This window comes from Eurosta solidaginis, chromosome 2 (genome assembly GCF_040869045.1).
Source record: "Eurosta solidaginis isolate ZX-2024a chromosome 2, ASM4086904v1, whole genome shotgun sequence".
Classification (NCBI taxonomy): Eukaryota; Metazoa; Arthropoda; class Insecta; order Diptera; family Tephritidae; genus Eurosta; species Eurosta solidaginis.
Window position 1 is genome coordinate 247,131,461 of NC_090320.1, and position 18,177 is coordinate 247,149,637.

An 18,177-nucleotide genomic window follows, 5' to 3' on the forward strand; every position below is an offset into this window, starting at 1 on the left:
TAAAATATTTAAGACTAAAGATTAAGTAATAAGGATAAAAGACTGAAGATTTAAATTTTAAGATTAAAGATTAAATATTAAAGGTTAAAAATAAAAAAAACTAACGATTAAAGATTGAATATTAAAGATTCAACATTCAAGATTCAAGATTGTGTATTAAAGATAAAAGATTGAAAATTAAATATTAAATATTTAGGAATAAACATAACAGATTGAAGATTAAAGAAAGGTGCTAAAAGATTAAAGATTAAGTATAAAAGATTGAAGATTAAAGATTAATAATACACGATTAAAGAAAGAAGACAAAAGATTTAAGATTAAGTATTAAAGATTGAAGAGTAGATATTAAATACAATTTATTTTACAAATTATTAAAGACGAAAGATTAAGAGAAAGAAATCAAAAATAAAAGACAAAAAAAAAAATAAAACTTGAAGATTAAACATTAAATATTGAACATTAAAGAATGAAGACTTACAAAAAAGAAAAATTATTGAAGATTAAAGATAATGTATCAAAGATTTACGATAAAGGATTTAGGATTAAAGATATTGTTTTTGTGAGCTTCAGTGCGTTGTTTTAAGCTTGGAATGCATCTCTGTTTACACTAAACTACATAATTCTTAAATTTTAGCAATAACTGCGACAAATAAATAATGGTTTCAAATCAGTATTCAATATTGAAGCCTAAAGACTAAGATTGACACAAATCATCAAGAATTAAACTTTGAAAACTAAATATGAACTTTCGAAGACATTAGATTAAAGTTAAAATATTTATAATTTACAATCAAGATGCAAGATTGTTATTAAAGATAAAAGATTGAAAATTAAATATTAAATATTTAAGAATAAACATAACAGATTGAAAATTGAAGAAGCAAGATGATAAAAGATTAAAGATTAGGTACAAAAGATTGAGTATTAAAAACTAATGATACACGATTAAAGAAATAAGGCAAAAGACTTAAGATTAAGTATTAAAGATTTAATAAAAAAGATTAAAGACGAAAGATGAAGAATAAGAGATCAAAGATAAAAGACAAAAACAATTAAAACTTCAAGATTAAAGATTAAATATTAAGTATTGAACATTAAAGATTAAAGAATGAAGTCTTAAGAAAGAAGAAAAACTATTGAAGATTGAAGATAATGTATAAAAATTTAAGATTTACCATTAACGATTAAGGATTAAAAAAATAAAAAGGATTAAAGATATTATTTATGTGGGCTTCAGTGCGCTCTTTTAAGCTTGGGATGCATCTCTGCTTATAATAAACTACACAATTCTTAATTTTTACCAATAACTGAGACAAACAAAAATGGTTCCAAGAATTCAATATCGAAGCCCAAAGACTAACATTGATAAAAATCATTAAGTAAACTTTGAAAATTAAATATGAATGTTCGAAAACATTAGATTAAAGTTAAAAGATTGATAATTAATGAATTTTAAATTAAAGATGAAAGATTAAAAATTAAAAATTTAATGTTAAGCGTACTAATGTTTTGGTCGCTTACTCTTTATTTCATCAGCTTATTCTCTTTCTTTTCTTAATTACTCATTTTTCTAATAACGTTGCTTTTCATATAGTATGTAAGAAACAATGAAGTACCAACATACATATTTATGTAAACCTTTTTTCCGCTACATATAAATAAGAAAACTGTACAATAAAGTTATTCACTCTCATATTCAATCATCGAGAACCGGTTGTTCTTTTTTTCGTAGCTCAACATTAAAATTTAGAGATTTAAAATTAAAGATCAAAAATTGAAGATTAAAGCTTGAACAAAAAATTTTTGAGATAACAGGTTTAGGATTAAAATTAAGGACTAAATATTATAGATTAAACTTTAATCATTAACTACGAAAGATTGGAAAATAAAGTTAAATAAAGAAAAATTAAAGATTAAAAAAAAAAGATTAAATATTGAATATTAAAGAGGTAAAATGATATATAAAAGATTAAAGATCATAGATTAAAGATCTAGGATTTAATATAAAAGATTTAAGATTAAAGGATAAAGGATAAAAATTAAAGATTGAAGATTAAAGATTAAAAGTCAAAGACTAAAGATTAAAGAATAAAGACATCCGTGGCTATGACTTACAGAAAGTATGTAAGTGAAAAAAGTTACAAATTAATTTAAATTTCAAATAAACTAATGCGTTTTTATTTAAGATATTGCAAACTAAGAACTAGTTCTCAATTCGCAATCAGAATCTTCTGACATATTGGGTCCGGGTAAAGCGTCACGAACCTCACTGTTGCCTTTTATTCTTTCTTTATAAAAAGAATGATCTTTTTTGGTATAACCAGTTTTTCGCACATTTTTCTCAAGTCTTTTAGCTTTGTCTCGGCGAAAAGCAACGGCTTCGAATAAATAACGACGACCTTTTTTTCGAATAGAGTTGTATAGCACACAGCACACAGTAACTATCGACATTCATTTTTATGGCCCAACTTTGTGTGATTGAATTATACATTCGTGAAAACAGCATTGCAAATTATTGTGGCTTCCATGTAAGGTGGGAAGCTTTAAATTTAAGTAGAACCTAAAGAATCTAAAGGGTAATTCAACGAGGCTTCTAACACAAAATCGGAAAAATTGCACATTCATGCCTATGGCTAGCGAGCGGCGATATTTAACTGTATAACGTTTACACATAATGCCGTTGAATTTGTAAATTACTTAAAATAAATAACCTTTCTTTCGTGAAAACAAAGCCCACAGCATAATGGTAAATATATGCAAATAAGATTCTGTTGAAGCTTAATAACGTCAATCTTCTGTCACGTAAGATGTTTTAGCATATTTCAGGAAAAAAGTCAAAAGATATTGGAATTACGAAGTACATTAACTTAAAACCTTAATCCCATTTAAACCTCTCATACAAATGATTATATTTCAACTCAGCTTATAAAAACTTGGAACACTTTTGTTTATTTACTCAACCTACGTCTAAGCAAACTCTTGTTGACATTCACATGTAATCTGTTACTTTTTATACAAATAACTGTACAAATCTGTATTGGCATAACTGTTCATCCGCAGACAGAGTAATCGATATGACAAATAACGTGAAGGCGTGAGTGTGAGCGGACATGTATTTAAGTGTGAGGGCCGGATACATTTCATTCACAGGAAAGGGAAACACAGAATGTTGTTGACATATTAATGCCAAACTGACAGACACACAAATGGCAGTGACATGGGATGTTTAGTGAGCAGTAAGGATGAAATATTTACACTAGATTACATACTCGCAAAAGTAACAAAGGAATACCTTGAAAAGAAAAAAGCAAGAACAGCGCCAGCATCATCACTCAAATTCATGAAGTCTAAAAATGATAAACCTCACTGACAGTAACTTTGTGTTTACGCAAAACTTGTCAATTGGGCATTTTTCGAGCTGCGAGATAATCATAGCTCAAACGCATGCCTGTGCGTCATAATACCCAGCTGTACTTGTACACAATGTATTATAACTTTGATTGGATAACGGTTGGTTGTACAGGTATAAAGGAATCGAAATAGATATAGACTTCCATATAGCAAAATCATCAGTATCGAAAAAAAATTTGATTGAGTCATATCCGTCCTTACGTCCGTCTGTCAGTTGAGTAAATATTGATATATCTTCACCAAATTTTGTACACGAGCTTATCTGTACCCAGAATAGATTAGTATTGAAAATGAGCGAAATCGCATAATAACCACGCCCACTTTTTATATATATTACAAATATATATATATATACAAAAACCTGATTATTTAGTAAATTATACACCTAGAATGTTGAAAATTGACATGTGGACTGATACTGAGACTCTTGATAAAAATTTGAAAAAAATTTTTAAATGGACGTGGCACCGCCCACTTGTGATAAAATCAATTTTACATATATTATTAATCATAAATCAAAAATCGTTAAATATATTGTAACAAAATTCGACAGAAAGGTTGCCTTTATTATAAGGAATGCTTTGAAGAAAAATTAACGAAATCGCTTAAGGACCACGCCTACTTTTATATAAAAGATTTTTAAAAGGGTCGTGGACGAATAAAATAAGCTATATCTTTGCCAAAAGAGCTTCATATCAATGGTATTTCAATTCCCAAGGGGATTTATAACAATAAATAGGAAAAACTTCAAATAGGCGTGGCACCGCACCTTTTATGACTAAGGATTTATGACAATAAATAGGAAAAACTTCAAGTTTTAGAAAATGGGCGTGGCACCGCCCCTTTTATGACTAAGCAATTTTCTATGTTTCGGGAGCCATAACTCGAAGAAAAATTAGTTCAGAATAGAACCATAATTATATGTATTATTCCGCAGCCTTGTAACACTAGTAAGCACACAAAACAAACAACAATAGCATTTCAACTGTACAGCTGGGTATTTAATGTTCGGTTTCAACCGAACTTAGACTGCCTTACTTGTTTTGATTTTCTTTTAATATCTCGCGACAGTTAATATTCAAATCCAATATATTTTCACTTTGTAGGATATGCGAATGACGTTAAAGATGAAGTGCGCAAAGAATATTAATGAACGTTTGTGTGAAATAGGAAACCCATGCGTGCGAGTACCGAAAGATGAAATGAAAATATGGAAATTTTTTAAAGTATAATGTGGGCTAAAGTACATAGTATAAGACCTGATATACATTTTTGTTTTTCTTTTTTTGCATTAGACAATATACCTGTTAATTTTTCGCAAAAACTGAAATAAATAAATAATAGTTTCAAATAAGAATTGAATTTTGAAGCCCATAAACAAAAATTCAAAAATCAACTATTATATAGCAAACTTTGAAGATTTGATATAAGGGTTCGAAGCTATGGGATTAAAATTGAAAGTTTGAGAATAAACAAATTATAAACTAAAGATTAAAACTTCAATATCAAAGATTAATCATGAAGGACTAAATATAAAAGATTAAAAATTAAAGACTAAAAACTAAAGAACAAAAGTTTAGAAACTAAAGATTAAAGATAACAGATTGGTGATTGGAATTAGAGATTAAAGAATAAAAATTAGTATTCAATATTAAAGATTCAAGATTAAGGAATAAAGTTTAAAGATAAAATATTAAATATTACCATTTAAAGACTAAAGATTCTCGATTCAATGTTAAAGGTTTAAGATCAAGGATTTAAGAGTTAAGATTAAAAATCAAAGATTACTTACTTACTTAATTGGCGCTTAACCGTCTAAACGGTTATGGCCGTCCAACAAGGCGCGCGAGTCGCTCCTTCGTTCCGCCAACCGGCGCCAATTGGTCACACCAAGGGAGTTTAAATCGTTTTCCACCTGGTCCTTTCAACGGAGTGGGGGCCGTCCTCTACCTCTGCTGCCATAGGCGGGTTCCAATAGAAACACTTTGTTGGCCGGAGCATCATCTTTCATTCGCATAACATGGCCTAGCCAGCGCGGCCGCTGCGTTTTAATACGCTGGACGATGTTGATGTCTGCGTATAGCTCGTACAGCTCATCATTAAATCTTCTTCGGTACTCGCCATCGCCAACGCGTAGAGGTCCATAAATCTTTCGAAGAACTTTTCTCTCGAACACTCCCAAAGCCGCCTCATCTGCTGTTGTCATGGTCCATGCTTCTGCCCCATGTAGCAGGACGGGTACGATAAGTGACTTGTAGAGTATGATTTTCGTTCGCCGAGAGGGGACTTTACTTTTCAATTGCCTGCCTAGTCCAAAGTAGCATTTATTGGCAAGATTGATTCTTCGCTGGATATTAGTGCTGATGTTGTTGCTAGTGTTGACGCTGGTTCCCAAATAAACGAAGTATTTTACTATTTCGAAATTATGGCTGCCAACCGTAGCGTGGTTGCCAAGGCGCGTATGCGCTGACTCTTTGCTGGATGACAGCAGGTACTTCGTTTTGTCCTCATTCACCACCAAACCCATCTTTACCGCTTCTTTTTCCAGTTTGGAGTAAGCAGAACTAACAGCGCGGGTGTTTAGGCCGATGATATCAATGCCATCAGCATATGCCAGTAATTGCACGCTTTTACAGTATATTGTTCCAGTGCGGTTAAGTTCTGCAGCTAGTATAATTTTCTCCAGCATCAAATTAAAGAAATCGCACGATAGGGGGTCACCCTGTCTGAAACCTCGTTTAGTTTCGAACGGCTCGGAGAGGTCCTTCTCAATTCTGACTGAGCTGATGGTGTTGCTCAACGTCATTTTGCACAGCCCTTTAAGTTTTGCGGGGAAACCAAATTCAGACATAGCGGCATATAGGCAGCTCCTTTTCGTGCTGTCGAAGGCGGCTTTAAAGTCGACGAAGAGGTGATGTGTGTCGATTCTCTTTTCACGGGTTTTTTCCAAGATTTGGCGCATTGTGAAAATCTGGTTGATGGTAGATTTACCAGGTCTGAAGCCGCACTGATAAGGTCCAATCAGCCGGTTCACGGTGGGCTTCAATCTTTCGCACAATACACTTGAAAGGACCTTATATGCGATATTAAGAAGGCTGATTCCACGATAGTTGGTGCATTTTGCAGTATCCCCCTTCTTGTAGACTGGGCAAAGGACACTTAGATTCCAACCGTCGGGCATGCTTTCGTCCGCCCATATTTTGCTAAGAAGCTGCTGCATGCGCCTTACCAACTCCTCGCCGCCGAACTTGAATAGCTCCGCAGGCAATCCATCAGTGCCCACGGCCTTGCTGTTTTTCAATCTGGTTATTGCTATTCTAACTTCGTCATAATCGGGATAATCTAAGCACTCTCTGGACATCAGTTACAAGGTCGCCGTTTTCATTCCTACAGGAGTTTGCCCCGGTCTTAAAACCTTCCGTCTGTAGCCGTATTTTTTGGTAGAATTTTCGGGCGTTATTCCTGGTGGCTAGCAGCTCAAGCTCCTCGCACTCACGCCTTTCTGCTTCTGCTTTTTTCTTCCTGAAAAGGCGTCTCGCTTCCCTTTTCAACTCACGATAGCGTTCACACACTCCTCTTGTCGCGCTCGCTTTTAACGTATCCCTGTAGGCAGCGTATTTTCTTTCGGTTGCAACGCGGCATTCTTCATCGTACCAGTTGTTTTTTCGTGGCCGCCGGTAACCAATTTTTTCCTCGGCGGCAGTACGAAGTGCTTTGGAGATATGCTCCCACAGCTCCTGTATCCCTTCAGGATGAGTTGTGCTCTCAGAGAGCAGGTGTGAGAGTCGAGTTGCGAAGTCATTGGCAGTCTGTTGTGATTGAAGCTTTTCGACGTCTAGCTTTCCTTTTGTTTTTTGTTCCTTGGTTTTGCCGCGTTGAGACGGGTGCGTATTTTGGCTGCAACGAGATAATGGTCCGAGTCGATGTTAGGTCCTCGGATCGTGCGCACATCTAAAACACTGGAGGCATGCCGTCCGTCTACCACAACGTAATCGATCTGATTGCGAATATTTCGATCAGGAGACAGCCATGTAGCTCGACGTCTCTTTTTATGCATGAACCTCGTGCTAGATATGACCATGTTTCGAGCACCGGCAAAGTCAATCAGCCTCAGTCCGTTAGGAGGAGTTTCATTGTGTAGGCCGAATTTTCCGGCTGTAGGGCCAAAAACACCTTCTTTGCCCATCCTGGCGTTAAAGTCGCCAAGCACGACTTTTATATCATGACGGGGGCAGCGCTCGTATGTGCGTTCTAATTGTTCATAAAAAGTGTCTTTCACCTCATCGTCTTTCTCCTCTATCGGCGCATGGGCGCAGGTGAATGATATATTAAAAAATTTTGCTTTTATTCGGATAGCGTCGAGAAGCTCGTCCAGAGGCGTTAACGCCAGTACTTGGCGACAAAGTCTCTCTCCCACCACAAATCCGACGCCGAAACTGCGCTTATTCGTATGGCCACTCCAATAGATATCACAATTTTTGATCTTCTTTCTTCCTTGCTTCGTCCAACGCATTTCTTGGATGGCGGTGATGTCAGATTTTGCTTTGACGAGGACATCAACCAGCCGGGCATCTGCACCAATCCCATTCAGGGAGCCGACGTTCCAGGTGCATGCCCTCAATGCATTGTCCTTCAAACGTTTGCCATAATCGTCATCAATAGAGAGTGTATTTATCCGAGGCTTGTTGTTATATTTCATTGGAGTATGGTTTTACGTGGCGGGTCCCAAGCCCAGCGCACAACCCGCTCAGCGGGGGTATAAATATTACTTGCAAGTTTATATAGCGAGCCGCTTGCTCCAAGACAGACGCCCGCTTGCAGCCGCACCTAGAGGTGTACAGACGCTGCCGATGAGATCTCCCCCGGCTAGCCCTTGAACCGATTATGTCAGAGTGGCCTAGTGTAGCATTATACGTCACACACTGTATTGTATCATTATATGCCACAGCTACTGTAACATACTTGCGGCTTTACGCATAACAAATTCAAATATATTTTAGTAATAATCATATTACAATTATTGAACTAACCCAGACGGCACGGAATGCCGAATATGAGACACATATCACAGTTAATAAATTATACATATAAATACACAACCCACTGTAATATACATACAAACATTCAACTAATTGTGGGAAAATACCAAAATATTCAAACTGATCTGCTGACGCTGCAAATTGTACAAAACTACATGTATGGAGTTATGCATACAAAACTACATGTATACAAAGACTGTATACAAACGTACATGTATGCATAACTCATTTCCTATGTACTTATTTTTAGTTATTAGTATTAAGATATTTATGAATGTATAGGTTAAGTAAATTAGTATAAACGACAATAATTTATTCAATAAAGAAGAGACTTAATGTCGCACAATCAAACGTGCAACGTCTTTCAATTACGAATATTTCACTAGCCAGGTTGTCGCCTTCTCACATTAGGATGCTTGGCCGCAAGCGACCGGCAGTAGTGAGCTGCTTGAACCGCATGCAAAAGAATAGCTCTGGCCATTCCCAGGTGAATGGCGTTCAAAAGCTTTCCCCACTTTCGTGGACTTCTGCACACGGCTCCACCCTCCATTAAAAATCACAGATAAAGGGTATAAAATATGGAAGACTTAAGTTTGGATATTTAAATTTGAAGATTTAAAATTTGTTATTAAAAAATAAAGACTAAAGATCAATTAATGAATATTAGTTATTTAAGATAAAAATCATAGATTAAATATTAGATAAGATTAAAGGACAAGTGAATAATAAATAAGAAATATTTACTCGATCGATGTTTCAAATTTCTACAAAAGACGCAAGCGGTTTATGATTGCATAACGAATAAAAGATTAGAAATTAAAGTTTAAAGATTAAAGCTAAATTATTTTAGACGTAAAAATAAAGAGCAAAGATAAAACGTTAAACATTAAAGTATAAAGATAAAATATCAGAGATACGCGATTAAAAAAGATTAAAGGTTAACAATTAGAACTTAGCATTAAAGGTAAGAGATTAAGGATATAATTAAAGATCAATTATTAATGGTAAAAGATTAAAGTTTAGAGATCTAAGTTTGAAGCTTCTAGACGGAATATTCAAAAGTAAAGGCTGAAGCTCAAGTAATAAATACTGGTTATTAAAGATTAAATCGGTAAGATTCGGTAAAATTGAAGAATAAAATAAAATCTTAATAAAGATAAAATCATAGATTAAAGATTCGGTAAAATTGAATAATAAGTATTAAAAAATGAAAAAAATTTTGCTGGATCCAAGTTTCAAATTTCTACAAAAGACACGAGCAGCTTATGATTGAGCTGAATATGTTTCTTTTTTTGGGACTACGGAATTTTCCAGTTATTTTTTTGTATTCCTTAAAATTTTTAATTCCTTAAATACTTGAACATGAATGCCTTTCGCAAATGTCTAAGTTCATTCAAGTTCGGACTCTATTTTTGCGACCTTCAACTCTATATTATTAAATTTATGCGTGACCTTATTATTATTTTGTTATATTTTTTAATGTGGACAACAACTGAGAATTTTTTGCTTATTTATAATCTTTGTGGGCGTTAAGCTGATGAAGTTGTTTACCTTAAACAATACCAACATGTAAAATAACAACAAACACAATTCACAAGAATAACAAAAATAACATAAGGACTTTAGCACGAAGCAAATCAGAAATAATCGCGATTGTTTAGTATCAAAATATTTTCAAAAAAATTCTTGTAAAATAAATAATTTAATTGGCCACTTAAGTGGAATTCTCTTGAAATATCATTTATTTGGAAACAAAGGAAATACATTTTTTAATTGGTGATGAAATATTTTGCTATTCCTAGAATTAATGTTTAACGTTTGGCGTTTCTCAAACTTTGATGCTCATTGCTCTACATAGCTCAAACAATACCAAAAAAAAACCTTTAAGATTAAATACAAAGAAACTTGGAGTTATATATCATAACGGATTTATTTTTCCTGCATTTGCCAATTAATTATAGTATTTTTTTAGTAATGAAGAAAACTATCATTGTTTCTGTAAATTTTTTTCAAGGTTCGATTCGGGCTCCAGGCCAGAACAATAATTTTTTTCCAATGAAAATTATTGTTATTTTTTAATTTTTCTAAATTTGAAAAATTGTGTTTTGTTTTAATAGTAAGTAGAATAGTAAGTAGAAAATTTTTCAGACAACGTGCCATAGCTGCACAAATAGATCATTTCGAAGGGTGCTAAGCCTTCATCATCAGTACGCTTTAGGCATGCTGTGTTAACCATTTAGCTAAACAGCGGTGTTTTTTTTTGGTTTGACTGATAAATTGCTACTTCTATTCCTCTTTACCAACTATATTTGATCAGCATTGCGCCATCTGTTGCAAGACACTGATAATATTGGATTTGTTTATTGTCAATTACTTTGTTTGATTGACATTTTCCAAGCGCTCTTGGTTTATTAACACTTGTTTTTGTTTTATCGACCTATTGATAAAGGATTCAAGGTTCGAAATAAGCTCAAGGCCAGAACAATAATTTTTTGCCTAAAGCGTACTGATGATGAAGGCTTAGCACCCTTCGAAGTGGATCTATTTGCGCAGCTATGGCACGTTGTCTGAAAAATTTTCTACTTACTATTCCAAAAACAAAATACAATTTTTCAAATTTAGAAAAATTTAAAAATAACAATAAATATCATTGGAAACAAATTATTGTTCTGGCCTTGAGCTCGAATCGAACCTTGAATCATTTATCAATAGCCCGATAAAAACAAAAAAAAAATAAAATTTTTTTTTAACATTTGTTTACATTTTGTAAATATTATTTTCGAGTGTAGATACGTCACTTTAAAGAAGTTTAATTTCTTTGCCAAATAGTTTGTTAAATAACAACCGTATTTTTTACTGTTAGCGAAAGTAAGCACTCCAAAATAATCGACTACTAAACATTGACACATGCAACCAGGGACCCAGACAACAATAATTTTGATAAAAAAAGTAAGCTACATTTTAATTCAAAAATATAATTTCGAATTCACTTAACTTTTTGTACACACTTAATACCAATCTTGTTCTGGCGCAATCCTAGGGTGTACAGTAGACTGGGTCGATTTATTAACCTATATCGCGCCATCGATTTTTTGATAGGATTTGGTCCCAGGAAAAAAAGTTCCACTACGCATACCAAAAAAAATAATTTTCGAACATGGGAAAAAAAATGGCGAAAGGGTAAATTTTTTGACCAAAACACTCTCCAAACCCCAAAAAATAATTTGTTTTTCTCCAAAAAGCTGTTATCGCCATCGTTTTTACAACAGTTTTTTGAAAAAAAAAATATTTTTTGGGTTTTTAGATTAAGATTAAGATTAAGATTTATTCATTCATTTTCCTTACAAAATTCACAAATATGTATGTAAAAAATAAATATATATATTATTCTGTTATGTGAGCCCTAGGCTGACATAACAGAATAATATATATATTTATTCATTAACGGCCAATAAACAAATTAATTATGTAAAAAATAAGTATATTAAGCTAACAGATAACATTATAATGCAAGAAAAAGTAAGGCATTCTTTAAAAATAGTATTGTTCCGATTTTTACTTGCAAATCCTCTTATTTGCCTTTTTGCTAAGTTCGAATCACTAAGCTGTTAAATAAATAACTCCAATACTGAATAATGGAAAAATGGCCTTTATTAAAGTACTTCACAATAACACTTATACTTTGCAACGAATAGCTTGCTTAATAACCAAACTGATTGATAGCTCAAATGAAACTCCCTCTTCGCCTCTACTGGCGCGCCTTTTATACTTTTTGATTTCTCATCGCATACTTCCAGGCTTTTCCATTCCAGAACTTACTAGTTAATTTCAGCAACAAAATCGCCAGCCACAACTACGTTTATAACTTCTCATTTGAGTAATACTTGCACAAATTATTGCCCTCTCTTGTGAGCAATTCAGATAAGATATATGCATGTGTTTGTGCATTGCTTCTCTGCTGCTCGTATACGTACATGGTACATATGTGGAGACGCAATTATTGTTTCGTTTATGTAGATACATAATGACTGATCTATGGATGTGCATGATATCACTTAGTGTTGCTAATATTCGTAACAGTATTTTAGTATTGAATGCCATGCCCATTGGGGAGTGTTTTGGTCGAAAAATTTACCCTTTCGCCATTTTTTTTTTTTTTTGCAGGCTCGAACATTATTTTTTTTTGGCATGCGTAGTGGAACTTTTTTTCCTGAGCCCAAATCCTATCGAAAAATCGATGGCGCGATATAGGTTAACTTTCGTCCATACAAATCGACCCAGGTTAGTGTACAGATCATTAAGATCATTGAAATTTATGACAAGGACGCTGGAATCGATCTGTTGGAACACGCTCTGTATGTGTCAAGAAGTTAATGCAATACATAGAAATAATCTTTAGAGTTCAACAAGTTGGACCAAAACGACCTAGGTTAAGTTGGATTGAACTGGCCGGTCCATGAGGATCTCACATAGACTGAATGAGTCCGTAGTGTTACCAGAAGTTCATTTAACGGCCAAACTGAAAATTTCTATCAAAAGCCAGTATCCATACTATAAAATAACTGCGTCTTCTTTGCAAATACTGCTTCTAGATCTGACAGCTTTTAGGATCTGTTTACTTCGGGCTAAAACGACCTAAACTGAATCGAATGTTTGGCTTAGTCCAGAAATGATGCCGGAAAGGTCCTCAAATGATCCTCTAATAGTCCCGAAATGTCCCTGACGGGATCCCGAACGGATCTCGGAAACTATCCAGAAATGATGCCGGAAAGGTTCCCAAATGATACCCAAATAGTCCCGAAATTACCCTGACGGGATTCCGGACGGATCCCGAAAAGCATCCAGAAATGATGGCGAAAGGGGCCAAAATGATCCCGTTTTAGTCGCGAAAAAGTCCCGAAATTACCCCACCGAGCTCACAGACGGATTCCGAAAACCATTTAGAAATTATGGCGGAAGCTACGCCAAATGATCCCGAAAAAGGCCCGACATGAAAAAAAAAAATTGTTACCTATTAGATCACACCCGAACCAGATTTTTAATCTAACCAAAATATTTAGGGGTTGAATTGGACAGACCTCCTACCTAATATGCTTTTCTAATATCTTTCGTAAAGATGGCTTTCTTCCACCTAATTTTTCTTAGCCTCATATCCTAAAAATACCTTAACAGCCGAGAATAAATTAAGTTAAGTCAAACTCACGAGTGCTTGGTACTTAAGCCCTTTTTGAATTGAAATATCGAAAATAACCAATAAACTCGCTCCCTGCATGCAATCAATATATGTATGGTAAGCAAATTGAAACTATCAAAAATAGATCACCTGAAGACCTTCAATGTCACTCATACGCCTCGGTTGATGATATATTGAATGATAGGCCGGCTGCTTGAACAAAACCGATTACTCTGACCTGAAAACGACAAGCATGCAAAGTGATGGTAAGAGTCAGTGACGTAGCGAGGGGGGAGCGCATCTTGCACCGGACGCTAATCACAGGGGGACGCGATATGGTCCGCAAAGCAGAACTGCCTGGGAAATTTTTATTTTTATTATAACTGATTTCTGGAAAAATATTGATTTCTGGAAAAAATTGTCTATACTAAACAAGTAAGGAAGGTTAAGTTCGGGTGTAACCGAACATTACATACTCAGTTGAGAGCTATGGTGACAACATAAGGGAAAATAACCATACAAGAAAATGAACCGAGGGTAACCCTGGAATGTGTTTGTATGACAGTGTATCAGATGAAAGGCATTAAAGAGTATTTTATGAGGGAGTGGGCCATAGTTCTATAGGTGGACGCCATTTAGGGATATCGCCATAAAGGTGGATCATGGTTGACTCTAGAATTTGTTTGTACGATATGGGTATCAAATGGATGGTGTTAATGGGTATATTAAAAGGGAGTGATCCTTAGTTCCATAAGTGGCCGCCTTTTCGAGATATCGCCATAAAGGTGGACCAGGGGTGGCCCTAGAATTTGTTTGTACGATATGGGTATCAAATGAAAGGGGTTAATGATTATTTTAAAAGGGAGTTTGTAGTTCTGTAGGTGGACGCCTTTTCGAGATATCGCCATAAACGTTGACCAGGGGTGACTCTAGAATGTGTTTGTACGAAATGGGTATCAAATTAAAGGTATTAATGAGGGTTTTAAAAGGGAGTGGTGGTAGTTGTATATGTGAAGGCGGTTTACAGATATCGACAAAAATGTGGACCAGGGTGACCCAGAACATCATCTGTTGGATACCGCTAATTTATTTATATATGTAATACCACGAACAGTATTTCTTCCAAGATTTCAAGGGTTTTTTATTTCGCTCTGCAGAACTTTTTATTTTCTTCTACTTAATATGGTAAGTGTCACACCCATTTTACAAACTTTTTTTTAAAGTTATATTTTGCGTCAATAAACCAATCCAATTACCATGTTTCATCCCTTTTTTCGTATTTGGTATAGAATTATGGCATTTCTTTCATTTTTCGTAATTTTCGATATCGAAAAAGTGGGCGTGGTCATAGTAGGATTTCGGCAATTTTTTATACCAATTCAAAGTGAGTTCGGATAAGTACGTGAACTGAGTTTAGTAAAGATATATCGATTTTTGCTCAAGTTATCGTGTTAACGGCCGTGCGGAAGAACAGACGGTCGACTGTGTATAAAAACAGGGCGTGGCTTCAACCCAATTCTCCCTTTTTCACAGAAATAAGTTATCTTCCTAGAATCTAAGCCCCTACCAAATTTCACAAGGATTGGAAAATATTTGTTTGGCTTATGACATTAAAAGTTTCCTAGACAAATTAAATGAAAAAGGGCGGAGCCACGCCCATTTAGAAATTTTCTTTTATTTTTGTATTTTCTTGCACCATATCATTACTGTAGTTGAATGTTGACATAATTTACTTATATACTGTAAAGATATTAAATTTGCTGTTAAAATTTTACTTTAAAAAAAATTTTTTTTTAAGTGGGCGTGGTCGTTCTTCGATTTTGCGAATTTTTATTAGGCATATATATAGTAATAGGAGTAACGTTCCTGCCAAATTTCATCATGGTATCTTCAACGACTGCCAAATTACAACTTGCAAAAATTTTAAATTACCTTCTTTTAAAAGTGGGCGGTGCCACGCACATTGTCCAAAATTTTACTAATTTTCTATTCTACGTCATAAGTTCAACTCACCTGCCAAGTTTCATCGCTTTATCCGTCTTTGGTAATGAATTATCGCACTTTTTCGGTTTTTCGAAATTTTCGATATCAAAAAAGTGGGCGTGGTTGTAGTCCGATTTCGTTCATTTTAAGCAGAGGTCTGAGATGAGCGCCCAGGAACCTGCGTACCAAATTTCATCAAGATACCTTAAAATTTACTCAAGTTATCGTGTTAACGGACGGGCGGACGGAGGTCGGACATGGCTCAATAAAATTTTTTTTCGATCCTGATGATTTTGATATATGGAAGTCTATATCTATCTCGATTCCTTTATACCTGTACAACCAACCGTTATCCAATCAAAGTTAATATACTCTGTGAGCTCTGCTCAACTGAGTATAAAAATGCATGATAATATCCGCACGCAATCTTTCAAGCAGTTCAAAAGAATAGTGATTAATGTTTTTTATAACCTTCAATGTAACGACTTTTTTTAAATACTCTGCGCAAAGCTCGGATATTGTTGTGCTAAGACGCAGAGTCAATACCTAAATTAATAGACAACCAAAATAAATTTAAAATGTATAAAAAAATGTCTTCTTTATATGATAGCTAACACCCATATTCTAGTGCTCAGTGACTGGCAATTGCTTTAGTTTTCTTTTCATTGAAACATTATCAATTATAGGAACAGCTGAAATTTTGCATAACAATTGTCAGTTACAAAGAGGCAGAAAATGGGTGTTGTTCTGATAACGAAACCTGTATCAGTATCGGATATGTACTTAAAAATCGATTCGATTGTGTAAATAGTGCCTGCTTTGGTGTTATTTTTCAAAAGTATTTTAGTTTCAAAAGTGTCTCGATTTCGGTTTCATTCAGATTCTTGCTTTGTAACAATTTCGGCTTCAGTGGTCCAAATTATTTCGCTGCCAGTTTTTTTTCGTTCTTTGAAATATTTCAGTTTCGATTTCATTTTTCAGCATTTTTTGATTTCATTTTTTTTATACTCAGTTGAGCAGAGCTCACAGAGTATATTAACTTTGATTGGATAGCGGTTGGTTGTACAGGTATAAAGGAATCGAGATAGATATAGACTTCCATATATCAAAATCATCAGGATCGAAAAAAATTGGATTGAGCCATGTCCCTCCGTCCGTCCGTTAACACGATAATTTGAGTAAATTTTGAGGTATCTTGATGAAATTATGGTATGTAGGTTCCTGAGCACTCATCTCAGATCGCTATTTAAAATAACAATATCGGACCATAACCACGCCCACTTTTTCGATATCGAAGATTTCGAAAAACCAAAAAAGTGCGATAATTTATTACTAAAGGCGGATAAAGCAATGAAACTTGGTAGGTGAGTTGATTTTATGACGCAGAATAGAAAATTAGTGGCACTGCCCACTTTTAAAAGAAGGTAATTTATAAGTTTTGCAAGCTGTAATTTGGCAGTCGTTGAAGATATCATGATGAAATTTGGCAGAAGCTTTACTCCTATTACTGTATGTATGCTTAATAAAAATTAGCGAAATCGGAGAACGACCACGCCCACTTTTAAAAAAAAAATTTTTTAAAGTCAAATTTTAACAACAGATTTAATATCTTTATACCGTAAATAAGTAAATTATGTCAACATTCAACTCCAGTAATGATATGGTGCAACAAAATACAAAAATAAAAGAAAATTTCAAAATGGGCGTGGCTCCGCCCTTTTTCATTCAATTTGTCTAGGATACTTTTAATGCCATAAGTCCAACAAAAATTTACCAATCCTTGTGAAATTTGGTAGGGGCTTAGATTCTAGGACGATAACTTATTTCTGTTGAAGTCACGCCCAGTTTTTATACACAGTCGACCGTCTGTCCTTCCGCTCGGCCGTTAACACGATACTTACTTACTTACTTAATTGGCGCTTAACCGTCTAAACGGTTATGGCCGTCCAACAAGGCGCGCCAGTCGCTCCTTCGCTTCGCCAACCGGCGCCAATTGGTCACACCAAGGGAGTTTAAATCGTTCAACAGGATAACTTGAGCAAAAATCGATATATCCTTACTAAACTCAGTTCACGTACTTATCTGAAGTCGCTTTGTATTGGTATAAAAAATTTCCGAAATCCGACTATGACCACGCCCATTTTTTCGATATCGAAAATTACGAAAAATAAAAAATGCCATAGTTCTATACCAAATACGAAAAAAGGGACGAAACTTTAGAAAAAAAATTTGTAAAATGGGTGTGACACCTATCATATTAAGTAGAAGAAAATGAAAAAGTTCTGCAGGGCGAAATAAAAAACCCTTGAAATCTTGGCAGGAATACTGTTCGTGGTATTACATATATAAATAAATTAGCGGTACCCGACAGATAATGTTCTAGGTCACCCTGGTCCACATTTTGGTCGATATCTGGAAAACGCCTTCACATATACAACTACCACCACTCCCTTTTAAAACCCTCTTTAATACCTTTAATTTGATACCCATATCGTACAAACAAAGTCTAGAGTCACCTCTGGTCCACCTTTGTGGTGATATCTCGAAAAGGCGTCCACCTATAGAACTAAG

General features: G+C 34.6%; 1 protein-coding gene across 7 annotated transcripts in view; it reads right to left on the reverse strand.

Annotated features, from left to right (window-relative positions):
- Window positions 1–18,177, reverse strand: part of LOC137240791 (calmodulin-lysine N-methyltransferase) — a 244,633-nt gene that overhangs the window by 206,124 nt on the left and 20,332 nt on the right. The window lies entirely within an intron of this gene.